Raw genomic sequence first — 14,524 nt, 5'->3', positions numbered from 1 at the left:
AAAGAACTACAAGACTCCGCAAATATCCATGTGACTCAACTCACAACACTAGTGACTCTAAGGAGAGAGTGTCATCGCATAGCTTGATGGTTACCATGGTAGGCCTCCTAGGTCCCGGCTCTCTATCCTAGTAACCTCTCCCGACTTCTGGCTCCAAGTAAGTCTCATGCAGACCCTACCAATCCTTTCGTGAAGACAAGGTGGTAAGTTTGCCATTCCAGGCCTTCTCGTAACATTATGAGCACTACACAAGCACTTCACCTATGCACGAGGTACATTATCTTAATTAATATTTATTTCACTCGCCCCCCAAAATATTATTAGGTTATCACTTTTTAACTAACTTTCGATGGGTTATCCTGTCATCCACTTCGGGCATGACCCCCATTTGAAAGCCACTCTCTATCATAGGACACCAATAGGAAAGGTCTCTCTCTACAAGAACTCTATGATGAAATAGACAGCCATAACTAATCATGACAAACCACAGGTGAAGGATACACAATCACTAACCCAAGATTGACCATTTAGATAAAACACACAATGGCTCACATCAATGGGGTTATACAACAACACCTGACCAAGAAGATATAATAACATAAGACACAATGACAACTCAACCAGGATTGCAATGAAATTAAGCTTGACTACAAACACCATTTACACAAGATCCTAATATAGGCAATCTTTTCTTTAAACAACCAAAAGCATAAATAACTTGCAATTAAAGATTTTCCAAAAAATAAGAAAATACAACTATATTAATACAAAGAAATCAATTTTGTCATTTGTCCAATAAGGTTAAATCAATCGCATAAAAATAAACCCCCTAAATATATGTTCATGATTACTTTACAAATAAACCCGATTGGATTGTATCAATAATCTAAATTAAATTAAAAATTAAAAATTAATATAATATAATTACATAAATATATATATTCTACGAATATAATATTATATAATAATATCACATTAAAATATATAATAAAAAGAAGATTTAATTTTGAAATATCTTTCATTTCCAAAATAACATAATTAAAACCACAGAAAATACTATATATATATATATATATATAATATTATTATTATATTTTTTTTAAAAAAATTTATTTACTTTTTTAATTTTTTAATTTTTTTTACATACAATAACCTAAATACTAGTAAATTCTATTTTCAACCAAAATTTATTTCCATTCAAATTTATTAAAAGGGAAATTAATTAATACATAATTTCTCCAAAATAATATATTAAAACAATTTCCCTTAACTTTTAATAACAAAATAAATTTAATTAATGATTAAATTTATTTCTAAAATAAATAAAATAATTCCACAAAGATACACAAATATTAAAAAGGACTACCATAGCCAAGAATCGAAACAAAAATCAAACAAGAGGGAATATTTTCTTTGGTAAATCCTAGTCCTCCCAAATATTGCAATTTTCATGCACAATAAAAATCTTGGCAAAATTTGCCATAATAACTTTTCCAAATCTTCTCAAAATTTTAATCTAAAAACACCCAGAAAATAACTTCTTTCCATAAACCAAAAATTAACTTCAGGAATGGACTTTAGCCAAGAACAAGAAATAATGAGACATGATTTTAGATTTGATAAACATCTTAACACACACATCATTCAGAATGAAGAAAGAAATAAAATATTTTCTTTAAAACAAACAATCAAACGAAGCCACCCAACCTAGTATAGCTTTCCTGGAACAAGCTTCCAAATAAATTTATCTTCACCTAAATCCCTAACCTGTTTCCTGTCTCCTAAAATAAAAACCTATTCCCCTTTTTTAAAAAAAATTCTAGGTTGAATATCTTTTTTTTCAAAAACCTAAATTTAGTAATAAAAGCATTTTTATTTTCTTTTCTAATTTTCTAACAAAAGATAAGTTAACATGCAATAATTAAAAATCATTTTTCTTTCTTTTCTTTTCTCATGCAAATTAATTAATTTTCTAAATAAAGAAATTAAAGCAATATTTTAATTCTAATTAATTCTTTTATTCATTTGTTCTTTTATTCTTTTATTTATTTAAAATTCTAGGAACAATAAATGAAATTAATCTAATTTATTTTTCACTAAAATTTAAATAAAATATATTTCTAATATCATGCAGCTTGAACTTAATTTAATAACTTCTTTTAATTAATTAAATTTACAATCTCAATGCATACATAAATCAACTATGAGATAACTCCATAAACTTAATTAATTAATCAAATCCACTAAAACACACAAACTAAACAAATCTCAAGCAAATACTCATATAAAGATCAAACGACAAAATACGAAGGCCAAACTAACTAACTAGACAACCAACTGACGACACTCACACGAGTGTAAATGAGTAAAATAGGGTCAACTACTATCTCCTCCACTTCCACCAAAAAATATAAGGCACACTCAAACCTATGAAGCTAGGTGGAGATGATACCTCGTACCTACCCAGTACTTGTACCTATAATACCCTGCATCATCGAACCACACATGCATATATACAGTATAGAAAACATGACAAACACACCGATGAAGGAGAATCACGACGTTCCTTGTCTCACTGAAATGAGTTTAGGAAAAGCATCCCCTTGCATCCAATACACTCTCAGACATGCAACATATAATTACACATTGCATAGATAAAGTAAAGTGTCAGTACATAGCAATAATCCATAAAATGTCATAAATCACAAGTACTGAAATATTATAAATAAATTATGCATCTCATATCCAGATAAAGCATGGAATAATGTCATAAAAGTCTGAATAACACATCATGGTAATGTATCCACTGAAAGTAAACAATAATAAAATATGAGTCTAATAAGTTCAAACGAGTAGGGGTACTACATAGTGTTATTCAGACAGATCAACAAACTCCTGTTGTTTTCTAACAATTATCGCAAAATTGATATTCCTTAACCGGTAAGCTCTAACAAGCTTAATGCTATTCAAATCCTCTAACAAGGTGATCCATTAGCTTGGATTTTCAAATCCTCTACCGAGGTTACTCCTTACAGGGTATTACTTCTAACAAGGCATTGTAGTCAATCCCTTAACCGGGTGGTCCCTAACAGGATCTATTCTTAACAAGACTTTTGTAAAGCTTTAATAGGCTAAGCTCCTAACAGGGCGAACTTCAGAAGAGTTCAGATAGTTATCTTGTAAGTCTCATCTCACCGTGGTTTTTCCCATTTGAGTTTCCACATCAAAAATATTTGTGTCAAGTGGTGAATTTTTTTGTGCTTATGTTCTTATGGTTGATTTTCTTAACTACTTAACTACTTTGATAAGTCATGATAACCAAAAGCATTGAGAAATGAAGTCTATTGACATATGAAAAATAATTTGGATGTTTATGAGTTTGAAGTTGTTTACTGTTAATTTGTTGTAACAGTCAATGGGTTTATCTTATGAGGTTTTATCTTGACAGTGGTATTACATTGATAGTTTACTTTGAGAGATTGATTTTGAGATTGGTGAAGTTAGTATCAGTTTTTCTATCAGCTCATTCACCCCCCCGCTCTTAGTAGTTGACCAGATACTTATTCTTTCATCATACCATCAAGTTTTGCAAGTCGTATTAGGAGTAGTGGGTTCTAGTGGCAACATTGTAATAAATATTTATATTCTAAGTGTAATTCTCACTATGTTTTTTTCATACTTGGGTTTTCCATATAAATTTGGTGTTCATGTGTTTTTTGTGCTTTGTTGTTTCATGATTTATTACTATGATGATTACATGGTTGAATTTTAAAGTTATAAGATAAAAAATCAAGTATTTTTGAGGTCTAGACTTTTTTACCCCCTTTAATTCTTATGGTGTATTTAACAGGCTCATACTCTTGCTAAAGTTGGGTTTAAATGTAACATCATAAATTGTATCCCTATACAATTTCATACTAACCTAGGTCTCACTTCTACATTCTAACCTTTTGTACCTTGACTCTTTTTTTATTCTACTCACACCCATCTAAAATATGTATCTTTTGTACCTTTGTGAGACACTGCTCAAATTTGAGTCCTGATTGGTAGGACTATGTGTAATGGTTGGTAAAATTATGGTTTCACCAATTAAGATAATAAAACCACTAATATTACGTAAGGGGCCATTACATTAAAACAAGGGAGTAAATCCAATAGATCTAGCCACAATTCAATTGGGAAAAGGATCGAGAATACTAATTAGATTTACCAATTTGATGTCTCCCTCTTTTAAGTTGAAATTGGGATGTGAATTGTAGGGTTTAGGATAAAACAATGTATAATTGAATAGAAATATTCTTAACAAACTGCCACGGATATAGGATGGAGCCATAGATGGGGATTTGAGTAAAAGGATAAGATCTAAACCTATTCCTAAAAGTTTGGGTTAAATTTTTGGGACTGGGATGCTAGGTCCCCTTGTTCCTTTAAATTTGATGGAAACAAGTAGGATCTATTATGGATTAGGGAAATACATTTGATTCATTGTCAAAATCTTAGGCAAAATTGTTAGGACTAGGATGCTAGTTCACCTTGGGCCTCCACTTTTTGCTCCATCAAAATATGAACTTGTTTGTCATTGTAAACTCTATTGGAATCTTTGAGTATAGCTCCTAAATCAATTCCCTATGCACAAAAAGAGAGGAAATAGGGTTGTAGATAGGGGTTTCCCTTGGGTCAAACTCTAGTTTAGGAATTAAACTTGAATTAAATCATGTAAATATTGAAGTAAATGTTGTAAGATATACCTTAGATCTGCAACGTTTGGTAAGAAGATTGATGATGTAATTCTCTTTAGATTTGATGACAAATGTTGGATTTAATAGCATGAAAAATACATGAACATCAATGACCTAATCAACACACATGCTTGCATGAAGATTGATGTGACTTTTCTCCATAATGCTTGAAAGATGAAAATGTTGCCTTGAATACTTGATAATGTTTGGTGACAAATGCTTGACAGATGCACGAATGATGGGGTATGTGTGTTATGTCAAAATGAATTAATACAATGTATTTATGTAGGTTTTCTTAGGTAAATTACCAATTAGTCTGACCTCTAATGGCCAAGTGTTTCCACAAGGACCAAAAACCATCAAGAAGGGGGGAGTTCTCATCCATATTTAAAATGGGTCCTAATTAAGGAGGACTAGGGGACCATGGTTCCTTGGTCCAGATAGGGACACCACAATTCCCTTTTCCTCCAAAAGCAAGACAAGAAGCCATTATACACATGGGACACAACCATGGGATGTGGTCCAATCAGCTATGTATTAAAGTGACATTAGTTTTAGAGTAAAAAAGGGCAAAAACAATCCTAAGGGGAATGAAAATGGGACAGGCTAAAGTAGGAGCACAAATATGAGGTGTGAATTGTATAGGTTTCACTTTATGATGCTACATTTATCCCCCACTTTAATAGGAGTGTGATCTTATGAAAACACTCATGGTAAAGTAGAAAGATGAGGAACAAAGAGAATAACAACTAGGAGTGAGATTAAAATAGATAAGACATCACTAATTTTTGAGGAACCAATCCTCCAATCTTAGGATCTTAAATCACACAATCACATGCAAGGACACATAAAACAAGACAAACAAAGACAAAATACACACAACACAAGGAGTTAGTACTAAAAAATACAAGGCTCCAAGTCAACTAGTTGAAGAGACCTCGATAATCAAAATGTCTCAACCACTAATCTCATCATCATAATGCTATTACAAGAACACAAGTGGTCACATGAAAAGAGCAAGAGCATGCATCAAGTGATGAGCCATGACACAATGAATAGAAAATCTATAAGCTCATGGGAAGGAGAAATGAGAGAACATGGATGCAAATTGCTAGCAAGTTTCATTATGCTAGGTGATCCATGAGAAGAAAAGAAAGAGAGATCATGGAATCCAAAGGCTATAAATCTATGTTATGCTAGGTGATCCACGTGAACATGAATACTCATGGGACAACAAGTTGTGTTATTTTGTGTGATACATGTAGAGAAGGAGAGTTAGAATAGTCTAGCAAGTTGTGTTATGATAGTTCCACTCATCTCAAAAATGTTGCACAAGGAAGGTTGAATAGTCTAGCAAGTTGTGTTATGCTAGTCAACCTACCTTAAAGAAGTTTAAAAAGGAAGAACCTAAAAGTCTAGCAAGGTGCATTATGCTACTCAACTCACCTTGCTGCATATGTTTCCATATAGTTTGAAGAGTTAAGCATCTTGTTTAAAATTTAGGGTTAGTTTTGAGTATGCAACAACCTGTATAAGACATGCAATTGAAAAAAAATATGTCTAGTTTTTGGGAACATCTTGTAAAAGAATTAGGCCTGGTTTTGAGCATGCAATAACCCATATACGACATACAAAATAAAAAATATTATACAAGGAGGGCATGATATATGAACCCCTTAAGATGTCAACATAGAAGTATGTTGATGTCTTAAGGAAGCTAGAAACAAGGATACACACCTTCATCACCAAGGATATATCCTTTAGGCAACAATGTACACAAATATAAGATAAAGAGGCATGACTCTTTTAAGCTAGGAAATCATAGTTTTAAAAGAGATATCTTGCAACAAGTGTAAGCGAATCCTTTGGAGGAGAAGGATGAAGAGATATTTTCTCAAAGTCACCTACCTCAAAGAGTATATTTTGAATATGTAACGTCATTGACCAAAATAAAGGAGATAAAAAGAATGCATACCTTCCTCCTAATGCTAAGTAAAGGGGTTCTAGATGAAGGATAAATTTTTTTTTAACCTAATGGGTTTGTTAATAATAGACACACATTTCAAAGTAAATAAGAGGTTGCAATCAGGGGTACACAACTCTTACATAAGAGAGAATCCTTCAGAAAAAAATAATTTCACATATGGAATAAAATCATATCATAAGGAAACACCACTCATCCTAGAAAAAGTGGATCCTTAGAAATAATAGGAGATAGGAGATGGAATCAATGCCCCCAAGAATAAGGATAAAGAGAAGCTTTATGCACCTTCTAAATATATATTATACATAAAATATGCACTATTTCAAGAAAATAATAGGTTTGAACCAAGGGACACACATGTACTCGCATGAAGGATCAATTCAATGTGATAAAGACATCAAGTTATGAAAAAATACAACTCAAAAGAGGAGAAAATCTTTAAAAAGAAGAGGGAAATAATTGAATATATGATCCTTACCCCCCAAGAGAAATGACAAAGAAGTTTTATCATGTCGTTGTCCAAGTATGAATGGAATTGAAGATGCATCACCACACATGACAAAGATTCCCCAATAAGGTTAAACTAATAATGCCATAGGGCGAGAAGAAACATAATAAGGTGAAGGGAGTGCAAAGGCACTACCTCTTCACCAATAAAAATTGCAAGATCAATTGTAAGAGCTATGAAAGCTCAATCATATTGTTCTTGAAAAAATTCTTTAAAAGATTTACGATTTCCAAGAGAATGAGAATAACAACAATGGAAAAGACAATACTCATCAACTTCTTTGTTCTTATTTTTATATCTTATAAAAGGAAATGTAACATCTTTATCATACTTCAATCTCCAAAAGTTTCTTGTAGCTAATTCTCTCGATTGTCAACATGGATAGATCTTGTCTCTTGAGATAGAGGACAAAGTGTTCTAGTGGAAGGAGAAGGATTGTTTTATTGAGACAAAAGAATTGGTAAAGAAGGAAGAGGATTATTTTCTTAAGGTAAAGGAATTGGTAAATAAGGAGGAGGATTACTTGAGGTAGAATCATGTTTGTATGGGTGATATTTTTTATGTATTGCAAAATAATCCTTAAAAAATTGAACCTTATGAGAATCCTCTATAGATGTTTGAGAATTAGGATATCCTAGGCATTCTTTAGTAAATTATGTGGGAGGGTCTACATGTATCTTAATTTCTTGTTCATGTTTTCCAAGTCCTTGTCCTCTATAGCCTTGTTTTCAAATAATATCATATCCAACTTTATAGGAGGTTCTCAATTTTGAAGGAGAAGGGATTTCGTTATGTGTTTCTTCAAATTTATATTATAAAGACAAGTTGAAGGGCCAAATGGATGATTAGGTGAAGAAGGAAGATCCCTTATAGGTAAATTTTCCTTTCTATCATCATTATTAATGTCCTCTTTGGTTTTTAGGAGAGAAGGGTATTTATCATCTAGGGCTTCATCTTTGCTTAATGTTATATGAGGAGAAAGATCATGAAAAAAATGTATAACATCAACTTCCCTACAAATATGTTGATGATTAATATAAGCTCTAGGAGAATAAGGAGGATCTAGTGATTGATATACTAACATTTTGACCTTACCCCATTGCACTAGAGTATGTGTGAGAAGAAGATGGTGTCATTTTGTTCTTCAATGCTTTCTCTCCATTAGAGAAATCATTGATAGGAGTATCGGCTCTTTCCTCATTCTCATGAGATACCCTAGGATACAACATACAACATGGATAAAATCCTTGAGAGATGATTTGCAACTAGGAAAAAAATGCAATGTAAAGTGAAAGAAACCATTATCCAACATATGATTTTAATAAATGTAACTAAGAAGAAATGTAATCACATGTGAAATAGAAAAATAATTGGGTTTAGTAAATTCCATTAGAAAATATTTCAAATCAGATCTGAAAACACAATTGAACAATTATGCAACCCACAAGTCAATTTCAAAAGAATAAATTAGGGTTTTTATGAATTTAACCTCTAAATTTATGTAATTCAATTGTAAGTATATATTATGAGAGAAAATATGAATGTAAAAGTGCATATGAATTAGATCTAATACAATAAATAAATGATAAGCATGAAGCAAGTCAGGTTCACCAAAATGTAATGGTTGGTAAAATTAGAGTTTCACCAATTAAGACAATAAAACCACTAATATTACCTAAGGGGTTGTTACATTAAAAGAAGGGATAAATCCAATAGATCTAGCCACAATTCAATTAGGAAAAAGGCTAAGAATACTTATTAGATTTGCCAATTTGATGTCTCCCTCTTTTGAGTTGAGATTGAGATGTGAATTGTAGGGTTTAGGTTAAACAATGGATAATTGAAGATACACAATAATAAAAAATTCTACATATATTAGATAGAGCCATAGATAGGGATCTGTGTAGAAAGATAAGATTCGAACCTAAACCTAAAAGTTTGGGCTAAATTTTGAAGACTAGGATGTTAGATCGCTTTGTTCCTTTAACTCTAATGCATATATGTAGGATCTTTTTAGGATCAGGAAGACACACTCGATTCATTGTTAGAAGCTCAGATAAAATTTTTGTGACCAAGATGATAGGTTGTCCTAGTCCTCCACTTTTACTTTTGTCGAAATCTGAACCTATTCATCATTGTCAGCTCTGTCAGAATCTCTGATCACAACTCCTAAGTAAATTTCCTACACACAAAAAGTAAGGAAAAGGGGTTGTGGATAGGGTTTTTCCTTGGGAAAAACCCTGGTTTAGGAATTAACCTTGAATTAAATGATGTAAATATTTAATTAAATGCTATAAGATATACATCAAATCTGTAATGCTTGATAAGAAGATTGATGATGCAATGCTAGTCTTTAGATATGATCACAAATGTTGGATGTAATAGAATGACAAACACATGAACATCAATGAACTTCTAAAACACACATTCTTTCATGAAGATTGATGTGAATGTGCTCAATTATTCTTGAAGGATGAAAATGCTACCTTGAGTGCTTGAGAATTATTGATGTTGAATGCTTAATGGATGGACGAATTATGGGGTATGTGTGTTATGTAAAAATGAATTGATATAATGTCTTTATATAGGGTTCCCTAGGTAAATTACTAATTAGGCCGACCTCCAATAGTCAAGTGTAACCATGAGAAAAAAAATCAATTAAGGAGGGGGAGTGCCAACCCATATTTAAAAAGGGTCCTGATTAAGGGGGACCAAGGTGCCATGGTACCTTGGTTTATATAGGGGTACCACAACGCCCTTATCCTTCAAAAGTAGGAGAAGAAGGTATTAAACATAGGGGACATAGCCATGGGATGGGGTCCAATCAGCTATGTATATAAGTGACATCAAATTCAAAGTAAAAATTGGCCAAAATGAGCCTACGGGGAATGAAAATGGGACACACTAAAGTAGGAGCACAATGATGAGGTGTGAATTGTACCAGTTATAATTTATGATGCTACACAAGGATACCCTAGGTACCATGGTCCTCCCAAAATGGGCCCAAATTTGGACCACTTAATGGTCACATTTTGGAGGTAGGAAAACATTCTCTGTGTCATCTTGCTTCAAAATTTGAAATATGTTTGGTGTAGGATGTATAAAAGAAAACCTAACTCCCTCATTTAAAAGGACCTCTATCAATCTCTCAATTGCACTTTTGCAAATTCAATTAAGCAAGCAATCACTAATCCTTAAGGCAATGAAGGAGAGTCCAAGTTCAGATTTCAAGCATTCATAATGGCATCCATGATCAAGACAATATGAAGATATTCTCCATGACATTATCAACCTATGCATGAAGAATTCAAGGAAATATTCATCAAGGTATCAAGTTCCAATTGAATAATTTTAATTCAAATTTAGCCTTGCCCTCAAAAGGTAGGATTTTCCTATTTAGTTAAATTCCATTTCAATCTCAATTTCAATTTCATTTCAATGGTTAATTCCAAACCTGGGGTTTAACATAACCGAACCCCTATCGAAAACACCATTTTCCTTATTCTTGTGTGTGCATGAAAAATTCAGGAGCTACAGACAAAGATTTCAACAAATAATTTGATGAAGATCAAATATAATTTTTGAAGGAGCAAAAAGTGGAGGACCATATCAATAATTGCCTCCTAGTCCCACAAATTTTTGACTAACTTTTTGGGAAAAAAGACTAAGTGACATTATAATTCTAAAAGTTTCATATTTTTTTACATCTAATAGCTAAAGGGCTAGGTCAATATTGCCTCCCGGTCCTATACTTTTGAGATAAATTTACAATCATAGGTGGTCCTCTCTATTCCTTCTACTCATATTTAGCTCTATGTCTACATAATGTACCTATAGCTTTCTTTTTATGTTATTTTATGTCAAATTCATATCATTTACCCTAGATCTAGCCTTCAAAATACATTATATCAATTGCATCCTCAACTAAATCAAAGGGGAGTAGAGTTCAATCTGCATTCAACCCTTTTCCTAATAGAATTGGGCTTGGATCTATTGGGTTCTCTCTTCCTTTAATGTGTTGTGTGAAAATAAGTGATTTCATACTTGAAAGTGCGGATCACCTATTTCACTAACTAAATAGATAGGTGTTTCACTTGCAAGTAATTGATGTACTTGTGGGGTTGACAAATAACTCCAACACTCAACATGTTCATGTAATCCAAAGTTAAAGTATTGCCAATTATGGAGGGAACACTTTGACCTTGAAATTTTATTACAATAAATTTAGATTACTTTTGAAAATTAAATATAATTAAATTATATTTAATCTTATTCAAATTTACATATCCACCAATGCTAAATGTCATATCTAATTGATCATCTATGAACACCATTTCATCAATCATGGATGTATCTGTTGTTGGACATGTGCATCCCAAGAATCCTTGAATCTACTATCACAAATAGACCTATATTTTTTATAAACATGAGGTGAAAAATGAGACTTGAAAATATCTTCCTCATCAACAAATGCTAGAGGTTTGATGTGTTGTAACAAGGTTTGTGTGAGAGAGTTGATGGGCTCTAGAGTGTCTACTTCAATAGTTTCCTTCATAACATAAGGGATTATCAGATGATCAATTTTTGGCATACCAAGAAAATTTTGTGCCTAGTCCTAAGCATAACATTCCCCCTCTCCACCCTATAATTCACACACATAAAATTAGTTCAAGGTCTTATTGAGAGTAAAATCATAATAGAGTTTCTTCAAAAATATCATGGGACCTTGAATTTTTGTTTCATGAAGGATGGTAAAAATGTATGCAACACCTCTACAAGTTATTTTTGCTTATTCCTTATTGTCAACAACAATCAATAAGGATCCTCTTGCAACTACCATGTGTGAGTGTATTAGTTAATGGAGCAATGAACACTACACACAAATCAAATTTTAATATTTTGTTTTGTTTTACTTGTTGGTAAGATAATTTGAAGGGATAATTTTTTTGTGCTCAACGCCTCATATTTTTTCCACTCATGATATCTTTGTAAGATATGATAGGTTTCAATGAAGTGGTAAGAGTCCAAATTGATGAGATGTAGTTTCACTCAGATTTCTCAACCTTTCAATCAATGTTTGAAGATATTTTTTATTGTTTTCAATATCACCTAGGATATTTTCTTACATCTTAAGAGGATGCTGAGGAATTCTTGGATTTTACTAAGGTTGTTCTTCAATACGGTTTTCATGAATTATTGAAATATATGTTTTAAAAATGGTGAGATAATTTCAATTCTAAAATATTAAACAACATTGAATAAAAAAAATCCTAAATTAATATTTAATTCAATTTTTACACTAAAAAACTAATAAAATCTACCTTGTCAACCTTGAGGATGTTGTGGAAACATTTTAACAATGGCTTGATCAATTCTACAATGTGTGTGTGATATTCTCACTCATGATTTATTGTAAGAAAAGTGAGAGGTCACGCTAAAATGAACTTAGTCTTTTTGTAATTTTAATTTTATCTTAAAATTAATATGGTCATTATAATGCACTCACATTATGTTTTAGATAGACAAAAAAAAAGTGGTTGTGGCCACCTTTGGTTCCTCATATTTCTGAATATCCCATTTACAAGGAGAAATTGAATTAGATGTAAGATCATACTTGTAGGTTTTTCTTGTAAGATCCAACTTACTAGGTTTGATGAGTTTATAGGTTGACAGTTTCTTTCCTTCAACGATTTAATATAACTCTCATCCATAGTAGGTGGCTCAAGGTTTCCTATAAAAGACTTGGGGGATGGACATATAATAACAAAAAAATCCTCAATTTTTTTAATTAATGAATTCATATGTAAAAAAAAATATTAGGAAGATTGATGTAGGTCTCTTTTTGTAGAGCCCCTCCCCAATCAAGCTTTGGTTAACTTAGTTGACCATGGTTGACCATATTAATAAATGCAATAATTCAATAGGATGAGCTATGTTAGATGGATAAATTAGTGAGAAAAGTAATTGAACCATGCTTTGGAATCATTTTACCTTGCGGTGCACACTTTGATGTGTTATGGATCTAGATCCTATATGATCCACTGATTTGATAATCTTGATATGACGTATGACAGCTATCTCTAAAATTGCAGTACTTCTTTTTATATTAGAAAACATGGACGCATGACATATTAATGATTGAATTTTGTGAGGATTATGATTATGCCATGTAGTAGATTATTTTTGGGTGTCATAAGATAACTGGAAACTTGATTATGATGATTGAGATTGTATGCAATGTCTGATTTGTATTCTTTGCATATGATGATATTATATGTGATTTTTGGAATTACTAATGTGCAAGTGAGATGTGCAGGAAAATTATTCCATGCGACCATGGAAACTATTCAGAGAATCAAGCCTAGACCTATGTGCGTATGTGGTGCCAAGGGTTGTCTATTTGGAGAGACAACACCTCGTTTGTAAATGTATTTCATTTTGTAAATATTTTGATGTGTGTTCTATTTAAAAACTGTTTAAATTTATTTATTTTAAAAAGGGACATTTGCCATGTGTATTATAGTGATGTGTAATTTCTTTTATGGTGTCACTTGACATGTTTTGTATAGTGAGTTGGCAATGACATGTCCCTTGGATGGAGTGCCTTACCTATGCATTATTTTATTATCATAGTATGGTCCCAAGAATGTCTTGGATAGGGAGCCATAAGTAAGGTCAACTCAGGGTTGACCCGTAGGTAAACTTTGGGTGGGTTTTCAGGGGGTTAAACTAACTCCTAGAGTCAATTTAGGGACATTTTTAGTGGGCCATATGATGTACCTATGGATGAAGGCCAAATTTAGCCATGTGTCCACTCCCTAGGGCCTGTTTAGCCTCCCCAAAAATTGAGTTTCCCAAGTTGACCGAATTTCAACTTTAGAGGAACCTTCCTAGGTCAGGTAACCTTCCTCATGAGTGACATTGCTCTTCCCCATTCCTTTTACCCTTTTTGAGGTACATTGGCTAGAGAGTTTGGAAGGTATTGGGAAGACCAACCAATGAACAACCTTCACCCTTCCCAAGTGGGTTGGAAAGAGTGAGGAGTGTCTTCATAGGGAATAGTTTGGGAGAGAGAATTTTGATCACCCACTCTCCATTTTTGGAGACTTAGATTTTTGAGTAGTTTTTGTAAGTTTTTGGGAAGAACTTTGGCTAAGTCTTGAAGGAGGAAGATATGGGATTTGGGCAGCTCTTCTCTAAAGGATTCATCACCCTTTTGTTGGTAGATTTGAGGTCGGTTATTTTCTAATTCTTGTATGTTTTTGTGTTGTTGAAAGTTTTTGTTATAAGATG

The sequence above is a fragment of the Cryptomeria japonica genome, chromosome 9, assembly GCF_030272615.1.
Source record: "Cryptomeria japonica chromosome 9, Sugi_1.0, whole genome shotgun sequence".
Classification (NCBI taxonomy): Eukaryota; Viridiplantae; Streptophyta; class Pinopsida; order Cupressales; family Cupressaceae; genus Cryptomeria; species Cryptomeria japonica.
This window is presented reverse-complemented; position numbering follows the sequence as displayed.